A 21,899-nucleotide genomic window follows, 5' to 3' on the forward strand; every position below is an offset into this window, starting at 1 on the left:
TTATTTCTACATGGTTTACTTGTGTTTTGTGGAATCAACATGCCCGAATGGATTTTTTTTTCTCATTTTGATTATTATTTTGGAACACTTTTATGGACATGGACCTCTTTTCAGACTTTTATTTTTTTCATGTACATGATTGCAAGTTTAGTTTTGGACAATTGAACATTATTTTCATTTCTTATTGTACATATTTTTATTTATGATGTGCCGTCTGTATGGCTCAATGCAACTGAATAATATCATTTATTGTGATTACTCACACTAATAGCTTCTCTGACTTTTTTGTTGTTGCAAAATGTACTGATTTGTTACTTGGTTGGTATCCCTGGTAAGGACCATTGTTGGTCTTGTGTGTGCTTACTTGCATGCATGTGTCATGTTTGCTATCCATTTCCCTGGGGCATATACACATGTGGATGAACAGTGGATATGTGTGAATAGGGAGTGTGTGTGTGCACGGTGAAGTGCTGTTTGCTTTCACATGTGCAGCATCACTGTTTATTGGTCCTCACTGTGTTTTGGGAGTGATTGGGGCGCGATGACTGATTGGAGTGTAAAATGTTCATGATATTTCACCAGGATTTGCTTGATACAGTGTAACACACATGGTGTGCTTTGACCTTCACCAGCATGTGCTTGTGCTGTTATCATTGTCTCTGGTGTTGTTGTGCATCTTGCACTCGCAGGCAATTTTGCCATTATTTTGTCTTTACACATGGCCAGACAAATGCAGCTGTCTTGGTAGGTAGCTTCTGTTTGCCATGTACTCAATCACAACTGGAGTCATTCCTCGTTCATTGTGCTTTTGGTACTCCTCTGCCCTGATGAACTCCTGTCTGAATCTGAAATGGTCACCTGGATACCCTTTGAACTTGCCCAAAGTCCCCCTCGTCCACCACTTCCACACCAGTAAAGCCTCCCTGGCATCCCACAAACTTGGTCTGCTTTTATGTATATAACGCATAAGAGACAGAATACATTTATTCAATTTAATCCTCAATCTCAGTTCCCTACAAATTACTCACTGTCCCTAAAGGAAAACCTCATTATCCCTCAATTAGATGTAACTCCCCCTGGTAGTGCGTTGATGTATCACCTATCAAGGTTAGGGGATAGAAGAGGAATCTCGCCCTATCCTCTCTCACTACTTTCCTAACCTACTAAAACTAGGCGCACACTACTATTGGAAGTCAATCTTACTATTGCTTCCATTTCACGTGACTTATCAAGAACGCTGAAAGAGCAATAACATATGAATAGTAATTTTATTCAATATGTGTCTCAATGTTCATTCATATTGCTTAAAGAATAAAAAATAATAAAAATAATGCCATCTGTGTGTGTGTCATGTATGTGTATTGGACATGCCACTCACAGGCCAATGTGTGATGGCAGTGCTACCCAGCATGCAGCAAATGTGTTGCTCTTCCATCTTGGTGTCATCAGTGTCTGCCTTTTGCCTCCCCTTCCAACTCAGTGGCAGTGCATGCATGGGAGGGTTATAGTCATGTGTAAATCATGTACTGGTTCTGTAGCTTGTCAGGCCTTTTTGTGTGCTATGGTGCTAATGCCTGTTTCCATTTTTTGTCTTTCATGTTTTTGCAGGGGATGACGCACTTGACCGGGCACCAGTGGGGGACGTGGTGTGGTGGTGGGTGAGAACCCAATCTTGCTGAAGACCATTCTGTCCAGAGGTGTCTCTGGGTGCACCTCCGCAGACCTCTGTTCAGGTGCTGATTCGGATGATGAGACCTATGTGCCGTCGCAGGTAAGTGTTTCTGGCAGGGATTCTGTTCTGTCCAACCCACCTGCACCAGGGGTAGAACCCTCTATGGGGATGTCAGTGTTGGTAAGCCCGCCTTTGGCGGTTACGGATGCAGGGTCACACTCCACAACTTCTGATCCTGTTCCTGAGCCAGCAGATCAGAGGGGGAATGCAGTGCTGCAGCCTCGGGCAGTGCCGGCACAGCAAGGCGCAGATCGCCTTGCCCCAAACAGGTGTGGTGCCCGCCGACGCGGTGGCCGTACGCCACCAGGCAATACCGCATTGGGAACAATCCATGTACGGTATGGCAACCCAACAGGCAGCATCAGTTGAGATGATGGCTCAAGCAATGGAGAGGGTGGCCACTTCCATTGTCCCCCCTGAAAGGCAGATGGAGCAACTACAGCAGGCAACAGACTCCATTTGCCAATCACACAGGGAGGACATGTTGGCGTCCAACAGGGACAGACGGGCGGCACTGGAGACTCTACGCCAATCGATATCAGTAGAGTCCCAGGGCCACAGGGAAGCCCTGAGGGTAGAACTCCATCACCTCAGGGAGACTCTTGTTGACCTTGAGGCTTCCAATAACTTGAGGACAGAACAGCAGCTGGAGCGGCTCACACGTTCGCTCTCAGCTGAGATGCAGGCAACTCGGGAGGAGATCCGGGCATCACGTCAGGTGGTGCATGGGGATCTCTGCACTATAATCCTCCAGAACAAGACCTTCCAAACCCGCATTCTTGCTGCCATGGAGGACCATACCAGGGCTTTGTGTGGGCTGCCTCCCATAGCACCACCACCTGCTGTGGCAGCAGCAGCAGTTCTCCCACATTGGCATACCCGTGCAGGCCATGAGCCCATGGAGGTGTTTTTTTTTTTCCCAACATCCACACTGGTGGCTGTTGGTGCGCACCCTGTCCTCAGACCTCCTGTGTCATGTTTTGGGGATTGCTTTGTTTGCTCTCACATGCATGACATGCCATGGTGTGTTGGGTGGCGGTGCTGGGGAGGGGTTGGGTGACATGGCACTGTTGTCATGTTGTATTTTGCAAGGGGGTAATGAATTTAGCAGCATAGAAGTGTGTCTTTTGATGACAGATGACACAGCATTGGTGGTGTATGTGTAGGTAGGTTTGCAGACAATGTAACACTTCCAGGTGACCAATCTCAGGCTGGTATGGTTGTGACAGTTGACTGTCCCTTATGTCATCATCATTGATTGTCAGATGGTATGTGCCAGGGCTGTGTGCACTCCTCAGGGGTGTGATTTTAGGTGAAGTAATTAGCCACCAGCTGCGTATGGGCTGCCTCACCCGTGCCCTTTCCCCTCCCATGCGCAGCAGCCGTGCATGTGGTTGGGGATGTGGGGGCACCACCATGTCCACGGGCAGGCCCCAGCGTGTTACAACGTTGTGCAGGACACATGCTGCCACTATGATCCTGCACACTACTGGGGGAGCGTATAACAGCTGCCCGCCAGAACGGTCAAGGGAGCGAAAGCGTGACTTGAGCACTCCGAATGTGCGCTCCACTATGCCCTGGGTTGCAATGTGGGCTGTGTTGTATCTTACCTCGGGTGGCGTGGTGGGGTTCCGAATTGGCATCATCATGTGGGTGCTCAGAGGGAAGGCACTGTCCACTGGGGAGGTGGTGATGGGTATCATTAGTCGGGTTGTGACATTACCCAGTATCTGACCTGCATGCATGTGCTGTGGCATTTATACTCACCGAGCAGCCATGTATCACCATGCCGCCCATCTTCTAGGTCCCGGGTTAGGGTTGACATTCTGTAAATAAAACTGTCGTGGGTGGACCCTGGATAGTTGGCACATACTGAGGTGATGATTCCCTTGGCATCACATACTACCTGGACGTTGATGGAATGCCAGTGCTTGCGGTTTCTATAGATGTGCTCTGATGCCCTGGGGGGATGTAGAGCCACATGGGTGCAATCAATGGCACCTAGGACTTTGGGGGATTGTGCCACCCCGTAAAAATCCTGGACGGCAGCCTGCCTTTCTGCAGGTGTTCTGGGCAGGTACATGTGCCTGCAGACTGGTGGGCGTGCAGTCATGATGGCCCAGACGTGGTGTAGGCAGCGTGACTGCATGGCCTGTGACACCCCCCCACTATAGCACTTGTCCGCTGAAATGATCCAGTGGCCAAGAAGTGCAGTACATTGAGGACCTTCTCCAGGGGGCTGAGTGCTTGGGAGCACAGGGTGGGTGATGTGAGGTCATCCTCCCACTCACTCACCAGGTCGAGTATTTTGTGAGGTGGAAACCTGTACCTCCCATACACCTGGTCATCAGGCATCCCAAAAAGGCTGGTTCTGGGTGTGAAAATTCTGGGCCTGACTATCCTTCTCCTCCTCCTGCGATATCCCACGACCACTGCTACTAGGAATGGTATATTCATCCTGTCGTCTGAGCTTGTTTGTTCTTTGCGTGCACTTTTATGCTGCGCAGGTCCACGTACGCCTGCTTCCTGCTGGCGTACGTGTTTCCGGATTAGCGCGTCTTTTTTGGCACACGCATAAGCCCCGTTCAAATTCATGAGTACGTGTTTTCAACGTGCGTGTGGGCGTTCCGCGCATTTGCCTCCTGTTCTTCCCCCATGACGCCCACATTTTCACGCGCTGTTCCCCATTCCGCGTGTCACGCCCTGTGTTCCTCCTACTTTTGTTGTGTGCGCCGCGCTATGTGCGATTTCGCTGTGCGCGTAGCACACGCTGTTTGGAGACGTGTGCGCCAGCATGCGCCACGCAGAATTTTGGTGCACATTCTGGGATTTACACGCGCACGGACTTCCATGAATCGCTGTGCGCGGGTTTCGCTGCGATTTTCGCACTGGCACTGCTATTTGCACGCTTTTGCACGCTTGCGCTGAAAATTTCAGCGAACATTAATTCCATGAATCGGCCTGCCTGTCCCTTGGTGAATTAGGCTTGGGCTCTCTGTGCTCAGCTTCTATATAATACACGAGGCTCACACTGATAGTGTCTGCTTCAAATGGAGTATCATCCGCAAACTTGGAGGTACCGGCTTTTTGTTTGTTTTAGCGCGTGACGTCGTTTACTCTATGATCGAATTAGCTGTCAGGGACTAGAGAATATAGAGCTAATACGTTATTAACTCGGACTTAAGCAAAAGTACTTTTGAGTACTAGCTTCTTAGTGTGCCTTCTGGCATGTTTTGAGAAGGGATAGCGATCTTTCTTCCATTTTGTCCAATTATTCATGTCTCACTTTTCGAAAATCTTCCTCTATCAAGGATACATTGGGGTTCAGTTTTTTTTTTATCTCCTAAAAATATGCAGTTAGGCTTCAAGTTCATGGCTACCCAATCAGGTTAAAGGCTTTTTATAAAGGCATGAAATAAGGTGTGCACCAATTCCGTGACTTCTGCCGCTTATATTCATACAGTGTTGGGCATTCCGCGTACTAAACCACGTTTCATTGCATGCAATACCAATTATGTGGTTTATGTTTTGAGCTGCCCACGCAAGAAATGATATTTTGCGAGTACTACCTTCCATATGTCTGGATACTTCAACATCTACGTGCAGTCAGGACTGTTGATCACTCTTATCCCATGCACAAGCATTGTTACGCATTTTTATGCATTTTAACTCCATTTAAAAAACAAACAAAAACATAATGCCCCATTATCAACATATTATCAAATAAAAGTTTCAATAAACCAATGACAAACAACTGATTAATGCTAATAAAATTTTGTCACAGGTAACATGAACTGCACAGTGTGAGTTCTGAAGCCAAAATGTGAAAAGTAGACACAATGCAGGGTTTCATAGTTTCCAAAATCAAAAGCAGAAAAACAGGACTATATTGTAATAAAACAAATACAATGGTCGACACATACCCACTGCATCCTATCACAAAGAAGTACACATTTACAACATTAACACTAACCAATTACAAACACTGAAACACTGAAACACATACAAAACCCTTCCCAGCATCTCTAATAGACGTGACTATTCAATGTGTCTACAAATCTTTCTTGTAGTCATGGCTACACATAAATTCTCTATACACTGAAAACCAAACTAAGCCAACCATCAACACTTCAAATAAGACAAAGGAACACCAAAGCACACAAAATATCACACACAGATAAAACTATCATCCACTTTAATATATGACTATTGCATAGAAAATGTATGGTTCAATACATGCGGCTATAACAGTAGTCGCATCCATCAGAACAATCATTTAAAAGGTGAACATTTTTCGATGTGGCCCTGCGCATGCTTCATATAGCCATGGTTATACAACAGCCTCTCCAGTTCATTTGTTACTATCCACGGCCAGGGCACGCCCACAAACACTTGATGTACCGTTTGCTGATATATTGCCGCAGCTGCACAGGGCACCACTTTTAACCCTGGATAGCGACGCTGCGCAACTGGTGGGTGGTGGATAGCCGTGGTTATTAGACAAAGAATATAGGAATGGTATTCGTTGTGCAAACTGATGTTATGTAACAAAAGAATTGTAAAGTCTTTTTCTGGTGCAAAGTGCCCCAGTAAATGCAGGTGCAGTATGGGTTTAACAATGCAATTTCAGTACACAAAATAGAGGATGTAAAATGTTGGGATGGTTTATTGGAAGTTTCAATGTGCAACAGTACAGTTTAAAATAAGAAATAGACTGAATTATTTTAATGTTGTTGTTACTCTACTGCTACTTGATAGAAAAATACTGGCAACTGTCAATGGCAGTTTACTGGGCACACTGGTTCTTCCATGGAGCCAATGCAAATATTTAGCATACCTATAGTTAAAGGTGCAACCAACGTGAGGGCTTTTATAAAGACTCTAGGATATTAACTGATGCAGTAATGCCCCCCTGGCTCTGGGAGTATTGCTATTCGGACTGTGGCCCATTAAACTGGGGTATAAACGTGTTTTTGTTTGGTTGTAAGACACACCAGCATTTTGCAACTGAAAAAGATGTATGCCATGGAAGGGCCTACACAGTCTGTTCACTGTTTCAATGGTTGCTATTTAATACTGGATGGGGTCATGCGCATAATTTGAGAACTCAGAATGTTTTAGGCAATATTTCTGATCTTGTCCAAATCTTGGGAGAACTTTTACCACTTCTGTATGAGCGAGATGCTGTGAACTATGTGACTAGCACCTACCGCCTTCTGGATGTTCTGGACCATACTGGCTGCAGCCTTTTTTGGCTAATATGTGGTCCTATATCTTCACTGAAGCTGTGAGCAGTGGTTTTGCAGAATCATTAATCACATTAGAGGTTGCAAAAGTTTGGGATGGTTTATTCGAAGCTTCCATCTGCAGGAGCTTATAATAGGAAAGACACAGAGGGCCTCATTACGAGTATGGAGGTAGCCATGCCGATTTTAGCAGCAAGGCTACCCCCATACCGTGTACTGGGTCTGGGTTCCAGGAATAGGGAATTACCATGCCATGCCGACATTGTCGGGCCCGGTAAATCCCATTCTCGGGACCCGGTACATCCCCATTCCCATTCGAGCCCCCATAGGGCTCAATGGGAATAGGGAGGATGCTAACAATGGGCCCGTTAATGACAGGCCTGTTGTTAGCATCCTGGTCTGCTAGCGGGTCCCGCTAAGGACGCCTGGTCTGACCAGGCATTCCAAATCAGGACCCACTGCAGACCTCATAATAGGGCGGCCCGGAATGAACCGTGCCGGTCCCTTAAGAGCACCGTTAATTCTGTGGCCGTCTACCTCGTAATGAGGCCCAGAATGATTTAATGTGCTATTAGCGCCATGGCTGCCTCCAAAATCGTGTCCGGGTCTTTTTATTTTTCACCAAACTGGTGTTTCTTTAATATGAGTCAGGCACATTTTGTAAGAATGAATAAATATGAAAACATTTTTGTTAGGGTTTTCTTTGATGAATGATTTGCCAAATCATGTGTCCTTGGCTGGTGCTGCCTTTGATATTGGTAGCTCAGTAAAAATAGGAAGAATTCATGCTATGATTTCCCTTGTCTCTTCCGTTGTGATTGTACTGTTGGTATTTCGCAGTAGGCATAGGGCGTTTTGAGCCCATTTTGTCAGAACGGTAGGGTCTATGCTCCCCATTCTTTTCTTTTACTTTATTAGCCAGGTGGTGTATCTTTGTAATTGGTCCCAACGCATGCAGTAATTTATCTTGGTATGATTTCCAAGATGGATCAAGCTGTTTTCTTGATGTGTTTAGTATACTTGCCTTTGCAGGTGAGCATTAGTTTGTCTATTTTAGGTGTTCCAGTAATTTCTTTTAACTGATGTGGTCTGGAGCACTCATGTTGTACTTTGATTCTAACTTTTTGGGCCAGTAGTTTTCTTAACCTCCTATTAGGTACACTGCTATTTTTGGTTGTAGCTTCCATGTTCATGACCAGGGATGAATGAGAGTGTCTGGCTCAAAGTTGTCTCCATTCTGCTCCTGATTTTACTCGGTCTTTGTTTTCTTTAGAGCTTTTTTGTCTTTACATTCCCTGAATGATGACAATGTAGCTTCCTTTTCTTCACTGGTTTGCTCCTGCCTGCTGTCGTTTTCCTCAACTGAGCTGGGTGGGTATATTTCCTATGATGTGCTTTATTTTATCCTCAATCGCAGTGCTTTTCTTTTGCCAGTTTTCTCTTTTGCTGGTGTAGTCAGAGGTGTGTGGAAATCATGTGCCACCTGGGCTTTCTTTTTCATCCCTTTTTCTCTTCTATGGTTGCCTGTATTTCTGATCTTGTCCATGACTTGGGAGAACTTTATGTAATTCTGCATGAGGGCTAGATGCTGTGAACTATGTCTCAAACTAGCACCTAATGCCTTCTGAATGGTCTGGCACATACTGGGCTGCAGCCTTTATTGGCTTGCTGTGGTCCTACCTGTTCACTGCAGCTGTGAGCGATGTTTTTGCAGAATCAACATCCACCATTTAAAGTCAGAAACACCTATTGCACTGGAGCACTCCATTTGAAGAGTCATCAGAAATGCTAGAGAAGTGGCTTCATTTTTTTGTGGAATTGTCTTTTTGGAGTTCTCATTTTTGTTATTTTACAGTTTCCTTAACATTTGGACATTTAACATGTTGAATCATGAGATTAGCAGAAGCATGATGATACCATCTCGATTTCCAATCCATCAACACTCAGGAAGAAAGCCACAGCAATAAAAATGTGTGCAGACAGTTAAAGATAGTTAAGGTGAATGAACAGTGCTTTAAAAGGGGGCAGAGGATGTCAGGTGCACATTGTGCAAGAAAGTACTGATCTGTTACAAAGCTTGGGAACATCAATTATGATAAATCATCTGGTGAGAGTTTCCTGGGATGATGTGGATGATGCATATTGGAAATTGCACAAGCACAAGCATCATAAAATTAAAATGCTTGGGGCTCATGATAACGTGCAAGGAAATTGGCACCGCATTCAGCAATTGATTCCAACGGTGTGACGCCACCAACACTTAATGAACTCCACGTGTTGTAGTTTTACTGGCTGCCAATGTGCAAGTTATGAGTTATCTGTGATCCATGGCACCAATGGGTAGCTGTGCGAGGTGGTGCAATTTAGGATTGGGATAAATTATTACCTGAATACCAGATTAATTGTCATTCATTTTTTTTTTCTCATCTTCTTTTAAAAGAAACAAAAAGATTATGTGTACATAGATGAAACATCTTGTAACCTTAGACATACTGTTATAAATATGTTTGGTTATACACATTTTGAATTATTTAATAATAAATGTAGGTATGTTTGCAGATGTTACGTGTATGTTACGGTGTTGTTTATGTAAATATCCGTGGATAAGCAGATAGTGTCAGTAAATATTTACAGCTTTATTTGCAGTGGAAATGTTGAGAGAGTGCATTTGCTGTGTTATTTAGAGCTTGCTTTATGATGCACTATTGTTTACCTTCTTACAGATTTCTATTTGCAGATTCACAAACATCTATATATACATTTGTTTGCATATTACTTTTCATTAAAAAGAAAGATATGTAAAGAAATCAATGTACACATGTGTTTGGGGAATTAGTGTATTTTCAGTCTAAGTGTGCAACATGTTGCACATCTGTGTTGTAGAAAATTATTATTTAACAGTAAGCTCTGACCTGGGGAGGTATTATTTTATCAAGTAAAGCCCCTGGGTCATAGTTACAGGTCTGACCAATATGAGGGCTTTAATAAAGACCTGGGGCATTACCTGACACAACCATGGCCCTCTGGCCCTGGGCCTATTACTTTAAGAACTGTGGCTCATTATACTGGAGTAGTAATAGTGTGTTTATGTGGCTGCAAGACCACTGGTATATTGCAACAGAAAAAGATTTTGGTCATGGAATGGGATATGAAGTCTGTTCTCCCTTTCAAATGGTTGCTATTTAATACAGGTGGAGGCCATGTGCATACAGTGAGAACACAGAATGGTTTTAGGCAAAACCTCTGATCTTGTCCATGACTTTGGATAACTTGATCTAAATCTGCATGAGGGATAGATGGTGTGAACTACGTCTCAAACTAGCACCTAATGCCTTCTGGATAGTCTGGTGTATATTAGGCTGCATTCTTTTTTGGCTTGTGTGTGGCCTTACCTGTTCATTGTAGCTGTGAGCAAGTTGTTTTGTGCAGAATCTTCCCCCACCTATTACAAGTTCTGCCAGTAACAGCCATAGTCTTAAAACAGCTGTAGCAGTGGAGCACTCCATTTGAACAGTCATCAGAAATATTAGAGAGGTGGCTTCATTTTTTTGTAGCATTGTCGTGTAAGAGTTGACGTTTTTGTTATTTTCCATTTTCCTTACTAGTTGGACATTTTGACATGTCTAATCATGAGATTAGCAGCAGCAGCGATGATGATACCATCTGGGTCCCCAAACCATCAACACCCAGGAAGAAAGCCACAGGAATACAAATGTGTGTAGACAGTTGGAGATATATAAGGTGAATGAACAGTGCTTTAAAAGTGAGTCAGATGATGCTTAGTGCACATTGTGTAAGAAAACACTATGACGTGCTCCTTCTAATGTTCCGTTACTAAGCTTGGGAGCATCAATTGTGATAAATCATCTGGTGCAAGTCTCCTCGGATGATGTGGATGATGCGTATTGGAAATTACATGAACATCAAAAAATAGAAATGCTTGGCACTCATGTATTATGTGCATGGAAATTGGCACCACGTACAGCAGTTGATTACACCAGTGTGACTCTACCAACACTTAATGAACTCTCGACTTTGGCAGCTGTGTCAAATCCACATGCCGATGTTTAAATTATCAGAGTTATCTGTGATCAATGCCACCAATAGGTAACTGTGGTAGGTGGTGCAACTAAGGATTGGGATAAGTTAGTACCTTAATACCAGATTAATAGTCATCAATATATATTCTTTTAAAAAGATTATGTGTATGTAGATAAAAAACACTTATGGCATTAGACATAATGTTATTTATATTTTATGTTACATCCATTTTGAATTTTGTAATAGCAATATAGGTATGTTTGTAGAAGTCACACTATACATACACTTACTGTATTGTTGATGTAAATATCTGTGGATCTTTTGGATGACAAACTATTGTTTACCTTCTTACAGATTTCTATTTGCAGATTCACGAACATCTATATTTTTTGTATGCATATTACTTTTCAATAAAAAAGAAAAACGTGATGAAATTAATTTACACATGGGTTTGGGGAATTAGTGTCTTTTCAGTCTTGGTGTATATCTGTGTTACAGAAAATTATTATTTAACAGTAAGCCCTTACCCGGGGGAATTACCGCTTCAGGTAATGTCCCGGGGCCAATGTTTACAGGCCCATCCAATGTGAGAGTGTTAATAAAGACCCTTGGACATTATCTGATGCAGTAGTGCCCCCTGGCTATGGGCTTATTGCTATTAGGACTCTGGCACATTAGACTGGGGTACTAATAGTGTGTTTATTTGGTTGTAGGGCACATCATCAATTTGCAACTGAAAAAGATGTCAGCAATGGAATGGGATACCAAGTCTATTCGCCCTTTCAAAGTTTTTTTTTTTAAAACAGGAGGCTGTCATATGCATAGTTTTAAGACTCAGATTGCTTTTAGGGAATACTTCTGATCTTGTCCATGCTGTGGGAGAACTTTAACCAATTGTGAATGAGGGATAGCTGTGAACTGTGTCTTATACTAGCAACTAACTTTTATTTATTTATTTATTTAAATTTTTATTGGTTTGTTACAAACCTTTAAAAAAGATACAGAAGTAAAACAGACAGAGACGAGTGGAAAAACAGAGAGAAGAACGGAAAAAAGGCAGAAACGAACATTAAGCCATCTTTTAACGTACACATGTCTAGCATATAGGGCCTCATTACGAATCAGGCGTTAAGGGGTTAACGGCGCCGTAAACGGCGCCGACCCTTAACGCCTGATTACAAGGTCCCTTAGCGCCATGGTGATTTTAACGCCTGCTTTTTGCAGGCGTTAAAATCCATGGCGCTAAGGGACCATGGTGCTAATTACGCCACCGTTATTTACGGTGGCGTAATTAGCGCCTTCCCCACTCTCATTATGCCCTATGGGGCAAAAATGGGAATGGGGAAGGGTAAAATGGGAAATGGGGATTTACCGCCCCACTCACCTTGGAATGGGGCGGTAAATCCGCCATCCACCATGGTGTAAACGTAGTTTACACCATCCGTTTACACCATGGTGGTAAGGGTACAACCCAGGCGGTAACTTACCGCCTGGGTCGTAATGAGGCCCATAGTTTTTGGGTGGTTAAGCCTTCCACCAAGGACTTCAGGAAAGGTGCATGAAGTATTTTTCCGAACTGGCAGAGGTGGCAAATTGCTTCTGCAAATGCTACTTTATCCAGTCACCTTTATTAGTTTTGGGTGTTTGGGTTCTAAGTTTGCTTCTGCCTTTATTAATTTTTCCACCATTAATTCTAAGAAGAAGGTTAGTTCAATTGTTAGACTACGATCCAAATTTTGAGAGAGTTGTCTCCACCAATCTTCAACTGAAAGCGATGGTTTTGCTAATATAAACCTTCCGAAGTGCTTTGTGCATTCTGGCGTCAGATTGGAGCATGATAATGTTAGATGTTTTAAAGTTTAATTGTCTTCTCCACAAATTCGACACGTTAAGGAGCTTTGGCCAACAACGTCCCGTATGATCAGATTTTCTCGGGTGGGAAATTGATAGAGACGATATTTCATAAAGATCGCTCTACGATTTTTGTCTGGGAATTTGAGTAAGTATGGCTGAGTCTTGTTCAATTTTCTCTCTCCATTTGGCATCAGCTTCATTATTCTATGTTTTCTGCACGTGTCTCCAGTGTCGATCCAATCTTGGATCCAGAGCAATGATTTGACCTTATTTGGATTTTCTAGTAGTAGACTTTTGCCCGCTTCTGTCACTGAGAGTTTTTTCGCAGCGCTGGACCCACAATTCGAGTACATTGTCGCCATGTTCTTTGGTTCGATCTTTTAAAATGTTGTATTGTGGGGTCGGCTTTTCTGCAGATGCTTTGCAAAACTCATTTAGCGTGTTCCACGTAATCCTTCATTAATAGATAGGAGACTAAGCTCAGATCTTTTGCAGGCAGTTGATAATTGCAAAACCTTGGACCAAAAAGAATGTTCCAGTGAGGCCCACACTTCCATAGGACATCCAAGGGCACAATCAGCTCCATGGATTAATGCCGGAATGACTTTCATCTTGTAGAAGGTTAAAACAGGTTTTAAGGAGTGTTTCCCGTATTTCGTGTTCAGGATGCAGGCTTGCGCTGTCAGTTGTTTGCATTTGAACTTGACTTTTTCCACCCATGGGGCGTCATTGATGCTAGAACTCAGCAGCAGCATACCTAGGTACATTGATTGTTTTTTTTGTTCAATTGTATCTTCCCCCAATTTCCAAGTGATTTTTTTTTTTCCAGCAGGTTCTTTGTTCTTTTGTAGATCTTGCAGAATTAAGAATTCTGATTTTTGCATGTCACGTCTAGGCCGTTTAGTTGGATATATTGGGCTAGAATCCCAAGTTTTCGTTGTAGGTCCAAAAGAACAAGGTCGTCAGCATACAGTAACCAGTGTATCTCTTGTCCATTTACTTTTGGAGAGAAAGTGTTTGCGTTTGTATGCATCACCCAGGTCTGAGATAAATAGAATGAAAATGATCGAGGCCAGAGGGCACCCTTGTTTTACTCCTAGATGTGTTTTTATTGGAGCTGATAGAGTGCCCCTTTTGTCCAAGCTTATTTTGATCTCAGTGTTGGTGTGCAATGCTTTTATTGCTAGAAGTAAGCTGTTTGGGCATTTCCAGTCATACATTTTCTTCCAAAGTAGTTCTCTATCAATGCTGTCAAATGCTTGTGACAGGTCCACAAATGCAAGATAGATCTTTTTGTTTCTTTTTATTGCATCCATTTTGAGTATGTTCAACAGAAGGAGATTCACGCCACAGCATACACCCTTGACAAAGCCTGCTTGCCGGCAATCCAAATGGTTTGAGTCTTGAATCCATTTGAGAAGTTGTTTCTGTAGTTGGGTTGAAAATATTTTTCCCAACACGTCCAATAAGGCAATTGGCCTGTAGTTTTTCGGTTCGGCTCTGTTGCCTTTTTTAAAGATTGTGATGACAATCGCAGTTTTCCAGGTGGTTGGTACTTTTCCTTCGTTGGCGATTACAGCAAACAATTTTGATAGAAAACTGGCCCACTCTTCAGGGTTTTGTTTAAGTATAAAGTTTGTTAGACCGTCCGGTCCTGGTGCCCTTGAAGAGGAGCTTCGTTGGATGCTCAGTAGGATGTCTTCTCTATCAAAGTGAGGGTCCCATTTTGTAACCTGAGGCAGCGGAGGGTCAATGGTGTTGCTTTCTTTCTCATACACTATATTATAGTGTTTTATCCAGTCTTTTTCACACACCATGCTTAGTTTAATTGCATCTTGCTTACAATCAATGCTATTTATTAATTTCCAGAACTTGGAAGAGTTTTTGTTATTGAGACTAGCAAGCATTGATTCGCTGTCATTTTGGAGCATAATTGCTTTGTGGGAGATTTGCCAGTTTTTATATTTTTGTTTGCTGATTTTGTTTGCCTGCTTTCGTTGTTCAGCTTTGAGGTTTCTGTGTTGCCTCAATTCTTTTCGAAGTTGTTGCTTTCTTTCGAGTACTTGTTTGTCGAAATGATGGTTCGGTTGAAAGGATGGTCTTCTCATTCCGTTATCTCTGGTCATAAATTGCTCTAAAAGGCAGTTGTATTCAACTCTCATTTCTATAGCATTAGTCACATGCTTATGATAAGAGTCTGTGAGGATCTTGACTTCTTGGGGTTTTATTCTTAGTTGCGATCTATTAGGTTCAATGGTAACTTGGTTGAGCCATTGTTGAGGCTTCTTAGTGTTTGCCATCTTTAGCGATAGTTTTAGTTGGCTGTGGTCACTGTTTGAGTCAGCTGTAATTTTCGGTGACATCGCTCGTTGTTGTAGACTGTCCGATATGAAGAAATAGTCTATAGTGGAAGTCTCATTCATACTTCTCCACATTTTCTCTGGGGGACTATCACCCGTAATATTTCCGTTTAGAATAGTGACGTTTCTTTCCTCGAGATCAGTACACCATTTTTTTGCTCGTTTTTGTAATGGGTTTTTAGGTCCAAGGGTCTTTGACTCATTCGCACAGTCTAGGTTGAGATCACCACAACAGATGATATTCGTACTTTGGTGAACACTGTTTATTTCATCGATTATCTCGCACAACATTTTTATGAATGTGTATGTTCCTGCGTTTTTGTGGTGCCAATACATATTAATGATATGAATTTGATTTATGATGTTATTAATCTCATTTCTTGCAGCGATCACAGAGTACTGTATGAACGGAGACAAGTTTACTGTATTTTCTAATTTCCAGCCAGAATTTTTTCTGATCATGATCAAGAGCCCAGCAGAAGGGCGTGCCTTTGGTTCGTGTTATGGCAGGATTTATTGCACGCTCAAAAGCATTTGATAGAAGGCAGCTTGCCATCCATGTTTCTTGAAGGCAGATGGCAGTTAAATCGTCACTCCAGCTTTTGGTCTCATTGAATAAATGTACAAAATCTCTTGTATTCCAAGATAGAATGTTTGTAGTAGGGCCAGATGGCCCTTGTTGGCATTAGCTCAATTTACCTCCCAAAACACCAGCCAGCCAATTCCAATTTGTGTTCTTGTTTGGATTCTCTATTTCTTGTATTTAATTATTTTCATTTCTTGGAACATTGACATTTCCATTTATTATAATTTACATTTGTTCACCAGGTGTGAATCGTGTTTGAGTTTTGACACTATTCTCATTTTCAGACTGAAGGCTTTCAGGCCACTTATCGGCTTGCCTCGTCATCGTTGATGTTTGTACAGCAACGATTTTCTCAACGTTTTTTGCTTGACTTTTATCTGCTTCTGCGCCTTCTCTCGATGTATCTTCTTAGGTTACATCTGTCTGAGAAGCGGTGCCTTCTTCATGAATGTCAAACCCCAAGGACAACAAGAAGTTGATAGCATTAGTAAGTAAGTCGCATATTAATCTGGAGTCGATGTGAAGCCGGACTTTGTCATTTTGTTGGTCATTGACAAATTGTACAGTTTGAATATCATTTGATTCAATTGAGCGTTCTAGAATCAAAACATACCTTCCAGGTTTTTTGTGTTTCTCAGTTCGCGGACTCTCTGGACTCGTGGACTTTTTTTGGCTAGTGTTTCTCAGAGTTCTATAATTTCTGTTGATAGTTGTTTTTATTGGGAGATCCCTCGGGCAAAATTTATTTGAGGATTCACAAGCTGGAATATGGAACACATGAGTTCCAACAACATCTTTCCCCTTGGGGTCAACCAATAAGTGCCTTGGGGAGTTTCTGTCGTGAGGGATTTATCTGCTGCACTTAGTACTCCTTGCCGCTTTCTTTTCTCATCCATAGTCTCGAACTTAACCTCTTGCTGTATTTTCTTTGGGGATTTACATTCATGCATGGGGAGTATTAGTTGGCAGATGCTTCCACATTTTGCCGGTTCTTGTATTGGTTTTATCGTTGGATTATTGACACGATGTGCTCTAGGTGGTTTTGCACAATTTTCAAGAGCTTGCTCGTCAATTTCTTCATAACAGGATTCGTCTTCATATGTGGATATGTTGAGAAGCTAATTTTGTAAACTTTCTTCAGTTACATCCATGATGATTGTTTCTTCGGTAATTGTCTTTTCATTTGCTTTAGAATTTGACAGAGCCTTTTTATGATTTTCACTCGTCTGTTCTGTGTTTAAGAGTACATTCACTGCTTTCAGGTTTCTAAGGAATTTCCTTGAAATTGTTTCATTTTCTTTTACATTTTTTTTTTTCTTTCTCCAAAGCTTGATTTGGGATGACCGGGTTCGGCTTTTGGAAAATTTCATGTTTTGTCCTTGCTTGGGATTTGGTCAGGTAAGTTTCTACAGATTGAGCCGAGACAGTTGACTCCATTTACCAAGGGTGGAGGATGCGTGTCGATCCCAGTTGTATCTTTGGGGGCACTCACGGTCTTTTCCTTTTCGCCTTGATCAGGAGGATTTAGGCTGGCCTGTTGGCCCTGCAAAAAGGCATCACCGGACCCTATAATGCCGTCGGCATTGGCAGATGTGGATGGAAGCGCCTCAATTGGAAGTGTACTGCATAAGTCGGCTGCATTCTTCTTCTTTTCCAGATGATTAGAAGTGTTTGGTTGCGATAGAAAAGGATGATCTGCATGGAGGTCATTCACAGAGGTGGAAAGTAAGCACGAAGGTGGTGGGCAGTGAGTCAGAGTGGGACATGGATCTCTTACGTTGGGCAGGTCATTTGATGCCATTTCCTCTGGCTGGACTTGCGCAAACTTCCTTGCCAGTTTGTCTATGTGGTGATGGTGTTGGGCTAGCAGTAAGTCTCGCAGGTTTTTGAGTCAGACCATAAATGACTGGCTTTTGGATTTGTGCTGACTTCGGTAGCGGGTGTGAGATTGACATTGCAGCTAGTTCTGCTTCGTCCCTTCTTATTTTTTGACTTTGTTTCAATAGTCCCAACGCTTCTCTTGTCACCTCAGCTAACACTCTCTTGTCCTCGGTATTGCTTTTCTTTTGGTCTGCTAAGTCCTTCAAAGACTGGTCTATTTTTTGGATGTTTCCCCATAATCTGGCAGTTGCCAAGGCTCCTTGTGACTCAATCAACAGCATTTTTGAATTCATCAGGGCAGACAAGGTTGACAGATCTTTTATATTCTCGTTGATTTGCTCATACATCTTGAGCATGGGTGCCATTGCTATTGTCAGCGAGGACATGACAAAGGGTCTTAGATCGTTTAATGCATCCTTGATTAATTTCTGAACATGAGTGTCTCTCATAATTTGATTTGGAAGGGCTCTATTAAATGTTTTTTAATTGTTCCGTGGTTTCTCTGGTGAATTTGAGATAGATTCGTCATTGCTAGATGACTCTGACCTCTCCTCTGTACTCAAATTGAGAGTGTCCTTAGATGGAATACCTCTCCCCTGGTTGTTGAAATTAGATTTTGGGGGTGATTTCTTGTTACTTGGCCTGGCTCTGTTCTGTGAGCATTCGAAGGTGGGGTGACAAACTTGATGCCACACGTCTTCTTTATCTGGCACCCATTGGCCGGTAATTCCACGGAGTGTATTCTTTCGCCAGAAACAATGGTGATGGTTGTGATCTCGAGGGTTCATTTGTGGGCATCTCCAGGTTAGATTTCAAATCACCGGAGGCAGGTGGTTTAGAGATTAGGGATCCATTCAGTTCTGTCAAATCCAACAGCAATTTGTTCACAATGGCTAGTGAGTTTCGGCCTTTTGGTGGGAGATTGTGAAATTTCTCTCTGTGTGTTGGTCTTTATGGGGGATGATGGATCTACATTCTCTTGTGAGGTAAAACTCACCGCCTCATCTTGGCGTGAGGCGTCATTGTGGTTTACCAGTTTGCCCATTAATGCTTTACTGATTTCATAGCTTACATCTGCTGCTTCCGGTATTAATTGATCTTCAATGGTCTCCTTGCTGTTCTCAAATGTCTCAGGCATATCCTTGTTGTATGGTGCATAACCATTCGTGAGCACTCTTGGATAAGCCGTCGCGCACTCTAGCCAGGCACCTGCTGGAGTGAGAGTCTGCTCTCAGAGATCAAACACCTCTCTCTTGGCACTGACATTTCAGACACTGCCCCCACAGTCTGCCTTGCAGCCTGTGCAGTGCGCACGGCCAGCACTCGCAGCTGCGGTGGAGCAGTCACGGAGGCATCTCCCTCAACAGCCGCGGGGGGACCATCAGCCCTCCCCCGCTCGGTCAGCTCGCTTTGAACATTTGGACTGCGGCCAGCTGAAACAACAAACTCGGCCTCCTCTCCAGGACACCAGCAGCCAGTCGCGGCAGCAACACACCCTTCTACATCACTCATAGCCCCCGTCCCCACAGGTAAGAGCTTGTTAGAGAGCATAGACAAACAGTTTCTTTGCATAGGGTGAGTTTGGGGTAAGGCAGAAATTGAGTGAGACATTTGTACAGTCATATGAACAGTCTCACTCGCATTGACATTTGCAAACATGTTCGAGTCATTCACAGTGGGGTAATTGCTAAATGTCCTGGTAAAGAAATTATGCGAGGGGCAGGGGAGGAGAATCCACCTGCTTTTCTTACTTGTAGAGCCGCAGAGGCCGCTTCTGGACGGCTCATGGTGCTCATAGTGTCAGGCATCATCATGGACTCTCCCCTCGCGTGCGTCGCAGCTGTAATCGTGTTAGTGGGTTGTAGATTGTACGTTGAGGATACTTCTCACGATTGTCACGGTTCATGCTGAACGCACGCTGAGTATACAAAAGGGTGCCTTTGAAGCCTCGTGTGCCTCCAGAGACTCACGAGACTCTGCACTGACTCCGCGCCGCTCCGCGGGTAGCAGGGGTTTTTATGGTCCATCACCAAAATAGTGGAGATAGAAAAAGGACAAAGACTCCACTAGCAGGAACTCCAGGTAAGCAGTGTGTCAGGGACTCACGAGACTCTGCACCGACTCCGCCTAGCAACTAACACATTCTGAATGGTCTGGACTATACTGTGCTGCAGTCTTTTTTGGCTTGTATGTGGTCTTATATCTTCACTCTAGCTGTGAGCTGTGGTTGTGCATGTTAGTATTTTAAAATATACAGTGGACATGGCCAATAGATGTACAAACTGCTCATGGTCAAAGGCCATGGCTAGTGAGGCCCATTTGTATATTAAAATATATAGTGAGCAGGGCCAAAGATTCAGGCCACTGGTCAGTATTGTGCTAAAGTCCAAGGTTAGTGGACGATTATGTGTATAATATACAGTGGACAAAACTGAAAGCTGTAACCACTGGTGAATGCCTAAGTCTATGGTCGATGGCATGTTAGTGTTTTAAAATATACAGTGCACATGGGTCAAGACTGTGGCAGTGTCCATGACGAAGGCCATGATTAGTACCCATTCATGTGTTGAAATATATTTGGTCTTGCACACTGAGCATAGTTTAAGGCCATCTTTAATGCAAGTTACTGTTGTAATGTAATTAGTGATATTATCAGTGATGTGATCTGTGATGGGATCATTGTGGCCATAGGCTTCACAACAGGGGTCGCAAAGTTAAGGTGGCTTTAGCTGAATAAATAGGAACATGTACCCCTTCCTTTTACTTGTCCCCCCCCCCAGCACTATCTGAAATATGGTCAGGCCTAGTACAATAGTCACTTGTTTTGTTCCTTTGTTCCTCTCCCTCCTTTCTGCTCCCCATCCCTCACCTCATGTTAATCTCCGGCTCTACCAGAAATGTCATCAGGCCTAGTACGGTAGTTGCCTGTCTGTTTCCCATTTTCTCCTTATTTGTGTTTCAGCTCTTGCACTATCTGAAAGGTCGTCAGACAGAGTATGATAGTTAATTTCACATTCTTGTTGTTCATGGCCTATACGAATGTCACTGTATTTTCCCTTGTTCCCTCCCTTGCTGTCAAGGGCTTTGAAACACATTGGGCCTCATTACTCGGGTCCGGCTCTGCAAAACAGGAATTACCAGGCCATTTCGACCTCGACTGGCCCAGTAATTCCACTTGCACGGGACCCACTGCCGGTACGTCCCCATTCCCATTTGAGCCCACATAGGGCTCAATGGGAAAAGGGAGGATGGTAGCAGCAGTACTGTTCATTGCGGTACCGTTGCTACCATCCAGTTCTGCTTGTGGGTGCCGTGATGCACGCCTGGTCTGAACAGGCATGCAGAGCGGCACCCGCGAGCAGAACTCGTAATGTGCCGGTATGTTAACAACGGTGCCAGTAGTAGTACCGGTGCCATTGTTGCCTTACTGCCACAATCGTAATGAGGCCCATTGTGTAAAGGCGCTATATAAATAAACTATCATATCATTCTTGAGTATTTACACATCTTTGGAGGAATGTGTGAAACCAAAATCTAGATATGTTGTAAAGTGTTTTTTGCAAAATAAAAAAGTAGAAGTACTAATTAAAAAATCTTTTCATATGAAAAGAAAATTGTTCATATTTGTATTGAATACATTTTAGAAATTATTTAACGTGGCTACACCATTCCATAGAATTATAGAAACAGTTAATGTACTTACACATGACAACTTTTGTGATTTGTTTGGTGGAGAGTGGAAACACACTTCTCATATAGAAAGATTTTTTTAATGAGGAGAGTTACATGCAAGGAAAGAATGTGCCTCTTGCTATTGATGAGAGTGGGCGTAGCTATGAATTCCAAAATGGTGTGATTTCTAAAAAAGAAGAAATTCTAAGGTCTGACAGTTAAGAAATGTAAAGTTTAGGTCAGTATGGAATAAAGCTAAAAAGCAAAGTGATGTATGGTCTTGCAATTGTTGTGCACTATGTTTTCTTGCAAAGCCGTAAATGGATTTTGGCAGGTTTTTCCCAAAATGAATGTTCAAAGACAGCTCAAGATGCTTCTGAGAAAAGATGATCATGAAAAACAAGAACTTCTGGGTCACTATGTGTCCATCTTGCTCCCAACCAACACCAACGCCCTTTGCATACTGCACTCTGCAACACCATAACAACCACCCTGAAGACCAGAAGAAGAATGGTTGGTATGCATGG

This window comes from Ambystoma mexicanum, chromosome 4p (genome assembly GCF_040938575.1).
Source record: "Ambystoma mexicanum isolate Mex_15411 chromosome 4p, UKY_AmexF1_1, whole genome shotgun sequence".
Taxonomy (NCBI): Eukaryota; Metazoa; Chordata; class Amphibia; order Caudata; family Ambystomatidae; genus Ambystoma; species Ambystoma mexicanum.